This window comes from Lygodium microphyllum, chromosome 30, assembly GCF_053477565.2.
Source record: "Lygodium microphyllum isolate KBCC chromosome 30, Lygodium_microphyllum_v1.1.10, whole genome shotgun sequence".
In the NCBI taxonomy this organism is placed as follows: domain Eukaryota; kingdom Viridiplantae; phylum Streptophyta; class Polypodiopsida; order Schizaeales; family Lygodiaceae; genus Lygodium; species Lygodium microphyllum.
Genome location: NC_141164.1, coordinates 18,383,418 through 18,397,026, shown reverse-complemented (window position 1 = coordinate 18,397,026; position 13,609 = coordinate 18,383,418).

Below are 13,609 nucleotides of genomic sequence, written 5' to 3'. Positions count from 1 at the left end.
CTTATGTACCTTTATGGAAGATCTAAACAACGAATTGAGTAATACAATTCTCCAAGAATGAAGTATTCTATGGTTCCATGTTAATCTCCTGACACAACTCTGCATACACTGGAAGGTCGATAGACATGTCACCACAAAAGAATGAGTCTGCCTCATTCTCAAAAAATTCTTGGACTTCTGTATTTCCATCATTGTTAGCCGATACGGGCTCCAAACTTGCGGTGGCCTCCACCCCTTGTAATATCGACCCCTCTATTTGTATATTTTCTTCATCTATGCCTGGAACATCGCTTTGATCATATACTCTCGCACTTCGAGGAGTTGAAGGTATAACATACCACCATCGAGGTTGTCGGGGGTTTGGATAGAAGATTGCATATTCACAAACACATACAAAGCGAGTTCAAACCATTGTGACATAAACTATGTCGTATTACAATTAGCAAGCAAATGACTCTTTGCACCTGTTCACAATGGGCCGGCAACACAAAGGTGTCACGCAAATCCGTCCATTTTTTTTCTTAATCTATTACGAGAAATCCAGATGGACCTCGTCGAACTGTTGCTCCAGCTCTTCCAAGTACCACTTTGAACCACTGCACATCGAATAGTATCATGGAGAAGCTACGGTAATCCACCGTAATAATACTTTGCAAGTTTCCAAAATACTCCATCTCATCCACAACCGTGTTCGGATCTGTTGCTCATCGCCGGCTCTCTTGCTCAAACCTTGCCATGACACCACAGTCCATTGTGGAGCGCATTTTGTCAATACGCTCCACACGAAAATGCCGTCCACGCGACCACACTGCACTATATATTTTGTACTCTACATTGAAACACTCAAATTAGATGTAGCAAGCAAATTTAGATACGATACATTCTAAACCCCTCATCACCTTTGGACTACATCCCCTCGAGAACTCCCACTCCTCCATTGAGACCTCTGTCCCTTCGCTGGATGCTGTGGTCAAGGCTCCATGCAACCATCGTGTTGACATAAACCGCGGCATCTCCTCCATGCCTTCAGGATATTGAATCGGTCGGTGACGCGTACTGCGTCGGAATTCAGCTCGCGCTTCCTCTCGATCTTGCCTTGCAATCTGGTACTTGGCGAGCCACGTCTCCATGGAGGCATGGTGCAACATACAAAAGCGATTCACCTTCTCTTCCATTGAGGCATCCATTCTTTTTTCTACCCCATTTCCAACCACCACATCTCCAGTCAGTCTATCATCGTCCTTCAGCGTCCATAGCATTTCATTGTCTGGTTCCACCGTTGGTAGCCATTGTGAGATATGCACTAATGCCTCTGACACCAACCAACCTTCCGCCATGCTGCCTTCTGGACGAGCTCGTTGTCGCACAAAGCCTTTCAGAGTTTTCATGAAGCGCTCTAGGAAGAACATCCATCGCGTATGGACAGGTCCAGCAATCTCCACTTCGTCCACAAGATGCACAAAAAGGTGAACTTGTATCGTGAGCATGCTAGTGGGCAAGTATTTCTCAAAGAGACAGACCGTCTCAACTACTCCCCGCCTTGTGGATTCAATAGAGGACGTCTTAATCTCTTTCTGTGAGATCCATTGCACCAAAGTCGACAACTTGTAAATGGCCCCGCGAATTTCTAGAGTAAGGCATCCTGCGATCGCGATCGGTAGGACAAACTGCCACAAATGAGAAAGCATTATGAATAATGGCCACTTTTTAAATTGCAAAATACCCACGCTAATTACAATCCATTCTGTTCACAAACCTAACATATCTTATATCAATCATGGGATTTTAGCCCCGACAATTTGTCATCTTTAGAAAATGCGGACCTGAGAGAACGCATCATACCCGTCGGAGTGCGGATAGACTTGATTACTTGCTTCACAATGCGCTCTTCTTTGGTAGACAAAACCCAGGGAGCGCGAGGAAGCGACACTTCCCCTTCAGCACTCGACTGCGGGCCAAAGTGTCTCCATCTTACCTACCTCCTTCAAATTCATTCATGACCCTATAGTCTCTCTTTCCTGTGATGTGGTCCCATAGCAAGCTGCCCACATTCTTGAAAATATTCATGGGATCCAACAAGTGGTTGACCTGTAAGTGGGTCCAATATGGCAACTCGTAGAAAACTGAGAACCGTCGCATTCCATTTGGATGTGATTCCAGGTTTACCATTTTCAGCTCATACCAGCTTGCAGCATTCATACGTGCTGGAGGTCGTCCAAGAAAACCTTCCCTGAGTTCATGATCCTCCGGCAAGAAAGCGGCATGTCCTTGATATACCATCTTCTTCATGGTTCGTGACCTTCGAGAGTCTAACTGTGGCCCACACAATGGACATGCATGATAACCTGAGGTAACCAGACCTGTAAGGCGAGCCACGACCTAGTGAATACTTGATTGAATAAAATAAAATATAGATATTACCAACGAGAACGGAGGTCTGCTCACCTGAGCACTCTCCCAATCCCGGAAAGTCATGCATCATCCACATGAGAATGGCTCGAATGTTGGCTGACTGCCGCCGACCATCGCGCCTACTCATATCTTGCACAGTGACCCCCTCCTCCCACAAAATCTTAAGCTCATCGACTAATGGACAAAGATACACATCCATATTTTTTACTTTGTAGCGGCCCGGGATGAGCAAGCTAAGGATGAGATGTCCTTTCTTCATAGAAAGCCATGGAGGGATGTTGTAGTTGACAAGCACTATAGGCCACACACTATAAGAAGTCGAGCGCACACCGAATGGGTTCACACCATCCATGGCGAGACCGAACCGAAGATTCCTTGGCTCTCGCGCAAAGCCTGGGAAGGTAGAGTCAATGTGGCTCCATGCGCGCGAATCTGCTGATATTCGTTGAACTCCATCCGTGGACCTATTCTGCACATGCCACGTTGTCAAGCTTGCCATACCAGACGTGCGAAACCTGTGGTTTATGTGGGGGATGAGCGGAAAGTGTCTGAGAACTTTTTGAGGGATGGTTTGCCCTTGCAAGTCCTGTCGATACCTGTGAGCACCACACTTTGGACATGTCTCCATAGTCTCGTATTCATCTTGAAACAGTATGCAGTCGTTGATACATGCATGGATGTTATTGTAGTCCATGCCAAGCTTCCGTAAACATGTCGTGCATCATCACGAGACTCAGGCATGGAATTTGCAAGTGGTAATATATGATATTTCAATAACCTGAAAAAAATCATAAAACACCTTGAAAAAGCACAAATGTTTGCAATAATACTGAAAAAAAAAATCAATGAAGCCTATGTGCAAGGTACCTGAATAACTCAGTCACACTCGTATCGCTCCAACCGTACTATCTTCAACCGAGATACTCGGCACCCATCATATAATGGTATGGATGCTTCCTCTCTAAGCGGGTCAGATGTCTCAACATCCATGGGAATCAATGCATCGATCATTGCCTCCATCTCAAGCTCCAAGATTGTAGGTAGGTCGGGAAGGTTGTCTGTCTCCTCTAGCATTGACGGTATAGATGGGCCTTGCGAGTGGTGGATTGGCTCCTGTAATCCATCCATCGCACGTCCACGAACTCTTCTAATTGGCCGCAAAGGGTGCACTCCCCCTTGGGTCGAGACATCACCCCCCTGGATAGAAAATTTGCCAACAAGACCCAATCTTATTGTGTATGGTTTTCAATTAGCTTGCGAGTACAATGCATGATTAATATTAACTTCAAATTACCGTTTGCTAAAAATCCGCAATCGCCTGATCAATGATCTCAGATTGAAACTCACCAAATCGTCGTACGTGTTCTATAGACAATCGGCGTTTTCGTCTAATTGCCAACTTGCATTGAGAGCAAGGACATGGGACACGCTGATTAAGATACGTCTCGCGGTCTTGAATAATAAGACCTTCTTCGTTTTCCATCTTATCTACATTACAACAAACGAGGCTTAAATGGATAGCTTTATGGAGATGTACGTCAAGTTGCAAGTTGACCATAAATCTTGCATTGTACATAGTAGTTGAGAGATTTTCCGAGGTTATATCTCGGCCTTGTATCATGCTCAAGGATTTGTTTGTCCTGGTAGATAATTATTCGTTATTGTAAAAAACTGCACTAGAGGGCTTTGAGTATAAGTAACCATTTTGAGCATCATTGAGGATCTCTTAGTCTAATAATAAATCAGTCTCAACAAAAAGCATCTTAGAAATATGGTTTTTTTGTCCTAGGATCGCGTATTAAAATTAATGCCATCTATGAAATTTATCAACTATAGTAATAAAATTTATTTCAATCAATTCTACTCATAGTCATAAGACCTGAGAGAAAATATCCTATACTCAATTTAAGGGATTCTTCTTCTATAACAATACTTTTGGGTTCATTTTGATGAAGTACCGTAATGACCATTAGCTAGGGTATCATTTTCTTTTAGTCCTTCCGTTGACTAGTTGGCATGATTTCTAATTTGTTATGCCTATAAAGTTAATACAAAAACAATGAATTATGCATATCACAATTAGATCCCCTACTTGGACATTATGAAGGACATGACCAATTTTAAGCCATCTTAAAGAGTCACCAATGTATGTGGCCCATGGCAAAGCACATTGCATGCCATTATCAATAAGTCTATTATCTTAAATTTCCTTTCCCTCCCTCTCCCTCTCTTTCTCCCCCTCTCTCTCCCTCTCCCTCTCTTTCTCTCTTTCTCTCTCATTTCCTCTCCTAAACAAGCAAAAAAGAAAGTGATTCAAACATTAAACAAGAAAGAGAGAGAGTGAGAGAGAGAATGCACTCTCCCTCCCTCTCCCTCTCCCTCTCTTTCTCTTTCTCTCCCTCTCTCATTTCCTTCCCCTCCCTCTCCCTCTCCCTCTCTTTCTCTCCCTCTCTATCTCTCTTTCTCTCTCATTTCCTAAACAAGCAAAAAATAAAGTGATTTAAACATTAAACAAGCAAAAGGGAGAGGGAGAGAGACAATGCACTCTCCCTCTCTTTCTCTTTCTCTCCCTCTCTCATTTCCTTCCCCTCCCTCTCCCTCTCCCTCTCTTTCTCTCTCATTTCCTCTCCTAAACAAGCAAAAAATAAAGTGATTTAAACATTAAACAAGCAAAAGGGAGAGGGAGAGAGAGAATGCACTCTCCCTCCCTCTCCCTCTCTTTCTCTTTCTCTCCCTCTCTCATTTCCTCCCCCTCCCTCTCTTTCTCTTTCTCTTTCTCTTTCTCTTTCTCTTTCTCTGTCTCCCTCTCCCTCTCCCTCTCCCTCTCTTTCTCTCTTACTCTCTTACTCTCTCGTTTCCTCTCCTAAACAAGCAAAAAAGAAAGTGATTTAAACATTAAACAAGCAAAAGGGAGAGGGAGAGAGAGAATGCACTCTCCCTCTCTCTCCCTCTCCCTCTCTTTCTCTTTCTCTTTCTCTCCCTCTCCCTCTCCCTCTCCTTCTCTTTCTCTTTCATTTCCTCTCCTAAACAAGCAAAAGAGAGTGATTTAAACCTTGAACAAGCAAAATAAAGAGAGAGGGAGACTCACCGATGAGATATGGCGAGCGTGGGGCAGCTCCTCTTTGCGATGAAGGCTCCTCCTCTCCTTCGCGAACAACGGCGGCGGTGGCGGCAAGTCTTCTTCCTCTCCTTCTCTCACGACGGTCGCTCTCTCCCTCGCTGTCACTCTCAAAACTCACAATGGAGCAAACACGAAATGAAAACCGCGCTCGGTTTCGGCCGCGTTTTTTCCCTACGGCCCGTCACTATTTGCGACGCAAATAGCGACGCTATTAGCGACGCCAATAGCGACGTTGCTATCCGCCGTCGCTAATCGGTGTTGCTACTAGCTCAAATCCTTGTAGTGTCAATCCCCCAATCAATCGGGATGCAATAGGCATCAAACCGGTTATGTAGTCATCCCAAACAAGCATAGGCATACAAATACATGCTGTCTCAAGCAAGCCTTGATATACTGGAAGCAAGATCCAGGTGAAGGAAGCTGCAAGAGGTGTGAGCTATGGCTGCCCACAACTTTTTTACAGCCTGTGAGACCTGAGAACTGAAGTAAAACTCTGAAATAATGAAGCAATACCTCAATGGCAATGCCCTGATGGTGCCTCAATAGGCCGAGAAGAAGTTCGAGAAGCCGGGGAGTGATGGGAGCTCAAGAGAATGAGCTATGGCTACAGGGAAGGAGACCTAATACGAGTGGGGAGTCGATGGGAAGCTGAGAATGCCATGAACCAAGCTCAAGGATCGGGAACCTCAAGAGTCGCAAAGCCGAGCTCTGATACCAGTTGAAAGGGAGAGAAGAACCAAAGCTTGGACTCGAGAGCTATGGCGGGAGACCAAGAGCGAGAGAGAGAGAGACAAGAAATGGGAACTCCAACAGTCACAATGTGTGACTGGGCCTTCCTTTATTCAAACTGTACTAAAAGAATAAATAATAAGTGATGGTGATGACGGGCGCCCGCCACCTACAGTGTGCAGTGGCAGTGACTGTCAGTGTAGTAATACACTGGCGGCTAGGCACAGGCGCCTTTACCCCCAACATGCTAAAGGGGAAGGGTTTATCAGTCTTTTTGAGGTAAGTAGTCAACACAACGATGTACATCCCAACTAAAGTTGTAGTAAGATGAAAGGACCAAGCTACAAGCCGTGAGTAAGAAATGTATCTTTCTTGGATACAATAAGGAATCCAAAGCTTATTGGCTATGTTATTGTGATTCTAAGAAGCTAGTCTATTATTGCTATGTGGTATTCATGGAGCAAGCACATATAGTGGAGGACAAAGGGTCCTCCATGTTATCATTGATCGATTGAAGAACTGACTGACCTTATGCCTTCACCAAATGTTAAATTTTTCATAAAGGGGGGAGAAGGAGGATTTGTCAAGTGATGAAGCTCCTCAACAAAATAGCCTACTTTGGTGCTACAAGTTAGGCCACTTTGTAAGTGAGAAAAGTAGCTTTGATGAGAAGAATCTAGCTCCTAATCGAGAGGTGCAACCTTTGATGTGCTTCGAAAGTCAAAGAGGGCAAAGGATCAAAGAAGAGACTTTATACGCATTGTCAATATGGACCTTTAGCCTGAGATAATGCAAGTAAAGGAGCTTGCAAGTTTGGGTGAAGTAATGGATAATGATTCCTTATCCCAAGGTTGAAGGGCTTTTTCTCATTCCATGTGTGTTGCCAAAGAGAAATAACATAAAAACATGTTAATTATAGAGTACCACGAGCTTTTCTTTAATTAAGGAAACCTACAATCAAATAATGCATGAGATAATTGCAGAGCACTATTAGTTGGACGAAGAAGGGGCACCCTTTTATACAAAAAAACTTCCACTAATATTTATTCCAACAGTTTCCAATAAAATGAAATCTTTTTATGGATCCAAGAAATGAAATTCACATCGCACTTGAGCAAGGATGAAGTCTAGTACCTCCAAGAAATGAAATTCACATCATAATTGAGCAGGGATGAAGTCTCATACCTGCATCCATGCAAAATGGATAGGTGAGAACCAGTATTTCCAATATGTATTGTAGGTGTCAATGACATCATCCAATTGTTATCCTTGTCGCCCCACCCATGATCTACCTTATTGGAGTCCATGTTGGTGGTCTAAGGCCTTGCTAGAAATGAATGTAGAGTTTGCAAAAAATGGTAGGAGTATCTATCGGAGCTTATGGTATCATGCACTTCTCCCATTGGTAAAGGAGTATGCCTTTAACGAGAATATGGACTAACTGAAGGCAAACAACCATATTTGAAAAGCACTAGCATGGAGATACAAGTTTAACAAAGTAGAATATTATTATCTAGACCTTTACTCATTGTATTAAATTAGTGTATTTAATTACATTAGAAGCCATAAATGAGTAGATAGATGCACTTTATAAGCTACCAAAAAAACTTACGGGCACTCTAGAGACACATATATCTACATGTATAGAGACTTGCATTTATAGGCACATTAAATCTAAAATTTGGACATGCATATAACTACACATATAAACACACTAGTTTCTAGTATTTAAAAGCCCAAGGAGTTATTGGTTTTGTAGTATTGTAGCTTCTTTTTTAACAACAATCATGCAACCAATAGCTTCTCGGTATTTCTTTTGTAGTACAATATTCACATCAACCACAAAGAAATATGGCAACAAAATTCACAATTCCACACAACAAAAGAGAATCACCCAAACATTTTGCAAATTTGGATGGCAAGCTTTGGTGTTAATTATAGAAATAAGATAGTACAATGTTTTTGCTTGAATATTATAAAAAAGACAACATTACATCTTTAAACACATTGGCTAAGTCACCTTATTAATGTTGTTCACGCCTCTCTAGTGCACATGGGGTAAAAAAGAGAACAATATAAAACCATGTGCTACACAAGAGGCATCATTAACGTTGCATAATGCCTTACTAATGCACATGGGGTTCGTTCTCTCAAATCCTTTTTGGGCTCAAGGAACTCGAGGTGTAGGTGAATGTTCACATTAATCTTTAGCTATGATTATATATCAACTCTTGAAATTTTACCCAAGCCTTCATATATCAAACTATGCATGTTATATAGAGTTCATTGCCTTGCTTCTCATGCTAAAAGCATAGGCTTTTGCCTTTTATACTTAACTTCTAACTACAACTTGTTTTGGCCATAACTTTGTCATAAGAACTCTAAATACAATCATCCAGTACTCAAAATAATCGTAATCATAATAGACATGATCTACAAAGGAACATGGGCAGAATTACAAATATCTTCTCAAAATAGCTGAAAACGCCACTTTTCATAAAATACATCACTTTTTTACATTTTTGGATTTGGATATCTTGTACCACTTAAGATAAGTCCTTGCATGTATTTTAATCGACCCAAACTTCTCATTAAGTTATTAGAAAACTTATTATTTTGATGGATCGGTTTTGCTCCCTAAAAATATTGTAAAGTCCCTGTTTAAGTACCCTATAAGTACAAATTCAAAATGCTTGTACAAATGTCTTTTCCTTGCTTTTCCTCCATTGAACCTATAGTCTCACAACATCGTAAAACATCACATGTATGTGAATTATTGTGACTAACCATTCAAGTTAAAGAGCATTTGAAGGGTGCATGGAATCCTGGTTGATTTTCTATGTTGATTCAAAATTTGTTGATTTTTCATGAATTTTGAAAAGGCTTACCTAAAGGGTAGTGCTCATAATGACTAGAAATAATGTTTGGCAAGAAACGATATTATTTGGGCAAATTTTGTGAGAAATGAGAAGGCTATAAGGAGTTTTGAAATTTTACTAGTTCTCTTTGCAATATTTAGGGAATTTTTAAACTTTTAGTATATTGGATTAAGTAACTCATACAATTAACACAATTATAACTAGCTAGTCATCAAGGGTGTTTATGGGCTTGTAGAGTGGAAATTTGTCTTGCTTGAGTCATAAATGAAAGTTGGTGGATATTTCCTAAGATTCTTTAAATTTTATGGTCCAATTATCTAGTATATGGATCGACTAGTTAATGGCATTGGCTGCTAATGAGGTTCTTGTTGAGGAGTCAATTCAACCGTCAAAAATTGTAGCCATAGCATGCCAAAAAACTACAATTCTCTGATTTTTTTTTATACTTTGAGACATTGAATCCATGTGCTTTATAGGAACAAGAAATAGTTTCTCTTTAGATGTCAACTAGCTCCTCTACATGCATAGTTTGGGGCATAGTTTGATGAGTTGAATTTTATGCATTAAGGATTTTGCACACACATGAAGCTTAGCTTATTCTTTGCAGTTTACTAGTTTTCAGATTATTTGGGTCAGTTAAAGTGGTCTACCTAATTGCAAGCTTGATGAGGTCTCTCTGGAATACCGATGGTGGGCTAGTGGAGGCTCCCTATGACTCATAGTTTGTACTTATTTGAACTTCTACATCCTAAATTGCAAGTTTTTTATTGAAATTTTCAAGTATTAGACCATTCATAACCGTCCCATGTTGATTTACATGAATGGATTTGATTGGTGCTATGGAAGTGGAAGCCTCTAGACCTAGTCTAGTACTTGGCTTGACTTTTCAACACTCGAGGGATTTAAATGTGTATGATCTGGTAATTTGCTTCTTTATGCTGAAAATCTTGAGGAATTTGTAGGACTCCATTCAAGGGTTGAAGGAGATAGATTATGACCTTGCAAAATCACTTGGCAGTGAAGATCACCACTCTATAGACCGTCATAGAAGATTAGTTAATCACCTCTATGGTTCCCAATCTCATGAGATAGACCATTACATCTTGAGCAAGGGTTGGAATCCTCTTGGATTTCACAAAAGTAAGGACTTCCCTCTTGGCTATTGAGCATGAGGCATGTATGTACCCAATGCAAACTCTCGAATTCTGAAAACTCTTGAATCAAGAACAAGCCTATTGAGGCGATTCTTCACCACAAAGCTCCCCTTGAATTGTAGTACTTCTCATCATCTTAGCACCTTGAGAGCCATACTCTTGAGGTAATCTTGAGCATCCTTGGCTCATCATCTCCCATCCATAAATCCAAAAGAGGCCAGTCCGTCTATGCCTTTAGATGCTTGTTGTCTCTAGTTGCATCAAGTGCTTTAACACAAGCCAAGTCTAGTCTTGGGTACACCAAGTGCATGACCATTGTCTCTAGTAGAGACATTGACATTGCTTCTAGTAGAGACATCATAGCCACTAGTCACAACCCATGGTCCTTGTCATCACCATCACCATCGTTACTTCAAGCTCATCTTACTTAGTCCACCTTCCCAAGAACAGGAGACATATTATCTCATGCTAGTGCAAAACCACTCTAGAGCCTTGAAATCAAACCATCAAGTGCTCATGAAACAAAATCGTTCTTGAGTACACATCATGGATATGCTCAAATCAAGCCCATCCTGTGTGCCATTGCCTTGATTGCACTATTGAGCACATTGCTTTTTGTCTTGATTGTGAAGACCATTGCCCTTAAGTGGACAACTAGGCAACTTAGAATATTGTCTCAAGAAGACAAGAAGACCATTATTGGAAATAGACAAGGGCAAATGATATCTTGAGAAGACTATTGCTAGAGCGCATGAAGTAGGCGATTGCACTATTGTCTTGAATAAGAATCAAGTGTGACAATCCAGCAAGGCGGATGAGTCTCGAGGAAAACCATTGACTCTAGTAGCCAAGGTTCGTAGTCTCCAGAAGAGAGACAAGTTGGTTGTCTCTGACGAGAGAGTTTATTTTGTCTCGACGAGAATAGAAGAAAGACAAATGTGTTGTCTAGAGCGAAAAAGGATCACCGTTTCTGGACCATCACATGAACAACCATCGTGACTTGAGACATACGCCCTCGTCACCTTTCCAGGTGGCTTGAGTGATACCTTCAATTGCAGCGCTTGTCGCCTTTTCTTGAGTGAGCAGCTATGCGTTAGTCATGGCGACGTCTTGTACTTATTTTTATTGTCTTTATTATTATTATCACAATAGCGGTTTGCTGTCTTCGCAAGGCACGCCTTAATCATAAAAAGTGCTGTTTACAATAATGGCCTTTTGACTCATCTCGAGCGAATACTTGATCTTCTCGGATCATGCTCTTCATCATCACAAGGGCGCTGCCTTGTCTTCCTTCATCTCGAGCAACACCCAAAACCATGGGACGTTTTTGTTATTACAGTGGTTCTTTTTCACTGTGGCAACCAGCTGGTCTCGAGCGATGTCTCTCGATCCTGTGCCACATTAATTGTCTGGGGTGATGCTGCGCTGCATCTCAATTAATCGTGTTGAGCCAATCTCCGATTGAAGTTGCCACGAGCTAAGGCACGTTGCCACGATATTGCCAGTTGTCTCAGGCTTACGGATTGCTGGCGATCCTTGTGTGAGGCGCTCCTTGCTGTACCACCTCATACCAGCTTACAGGTACCATGTCATCATCGCAAACTCGGGCTGCTCCGACGTGTTGAGAATCTTGCCACTTCGAGGTGTACCACCTCATACCAGCTTACAGGTACCATGTCATCATCGCAAACTCGGGCTGCTCCGACGTGTCGAGAATCTTGCCACTTCGAGGCTTTATTCCTCGATCCACTCATTCGAGGCAAAGTGCAACCTAGTCACTTCCGCCTGCCAAAACACAACCGATCTCGTTATCCATAGGACAAGCAAGCAGACGGGAACTCCAAGCCGTCCATGCAACCCTTTAAGGCGGACTGCTACCCGAGGCAACTATAGCCACCACCCTTCCTCAAGGCTACCACGGTTGTCACACAAGACCATTCAAGTCCAACCCTCAACTATACAAGGCAGGCTGCAGCAGTCTCGTACATTCGAGGCTCTGCTCAGCCCGCCAACTCCGCAGACTCGGGCGGCGTCTCCCACTTGACTCGAAATATAACCGCCAATTCGCAAGCCTCCTCACTCGGATCATCTCGAGTCGGGTTTTTTGCCACATACACATGTCCTAAACGCTTCCACCAAGTGCTTTTTTGAAAAAAGAGGCACCCATCCTAGGAAGCCACCGAGAAAGCGGACCAAACACAAAAGCGAAGCAAAGTGAGTCACATGTCATAGATGACAAGGAAATTCACAAGTTAGCAAGATCCATAGGCAGAGAACTACAAAAAGGAACATTGTCCACCTATGCAACTCCATGGATCATTGCATGGGATTACTAAACTACTATGAGCACAAAGAGAGAGGTACATGTTTCAATCCTTGTTTCGATTGAGGAAACCCATTGGTAATGATGTTCGTGGATTGAGTAACTCACACATATTAGTCACAATCACACGTTAGTTAGTGCTTGTTCACAACACACATTAGTCGGCTAACCCATAGTTGTGCAATTCAAACATGCATTCACACCTCACACCATGTTGCCCTCCACACCTAGGATTATAGATGAATATCCAAACTCCATGGGGAGTGTGATAAAGAATCACATCTTAACCATCATAGAGGTCTCTTGCCCACCAACGCTCAGGGCATTGTTATTTGACCTTTAAAACCCCCTCAATATTGTGTCTCAAACCAACAACCACCCATCTACTTCACCAAGATGGGGTAGAGGAGAGAGTATCCTCATGAGGGAATCAAGTAACATTGTGTGACATAATGTGATGTACCTTTGTGAGCAAAACATTGATAAGGCTATCTCCCTAGGCTCCAAGACCTCAAACCTCTTGTTTAAGGCCAACACAACTTTGTCACATCATTGTACACACAAAGGATCAACAAAAAAGAAAGGGAAGTATAAATTCAAGGCAAGGGACTACACATAACACGCAAGGGAAACAATGACTCGAACAACTACAATAATAAAGTAGGACAGGGATGCAAACATCGAAATTGGCCAAGACATAACCAAAAACCTTGAGACATAAACAAAGGGATACAAAAAAAAAAAGATCCACTCATGATAGGGTCTTCTCCAAAACTTTCTAAAATGAGGATAGAGACAAGAACAAGAAACCACTAGAAACTCAAAGAAACACATTAGAACCATCAGCTAAAGAAAACATAACCGACCCATATCCCTAAAGAAACTGAGTGTTACCATACTTATCTAGCTAGCAGGGGTGTGTGCAACCTCATGAGCTTCTGAAGCCAAATGTTGAGAGTCTTGTATCACATTAAAGGAGACCAATAGGAAC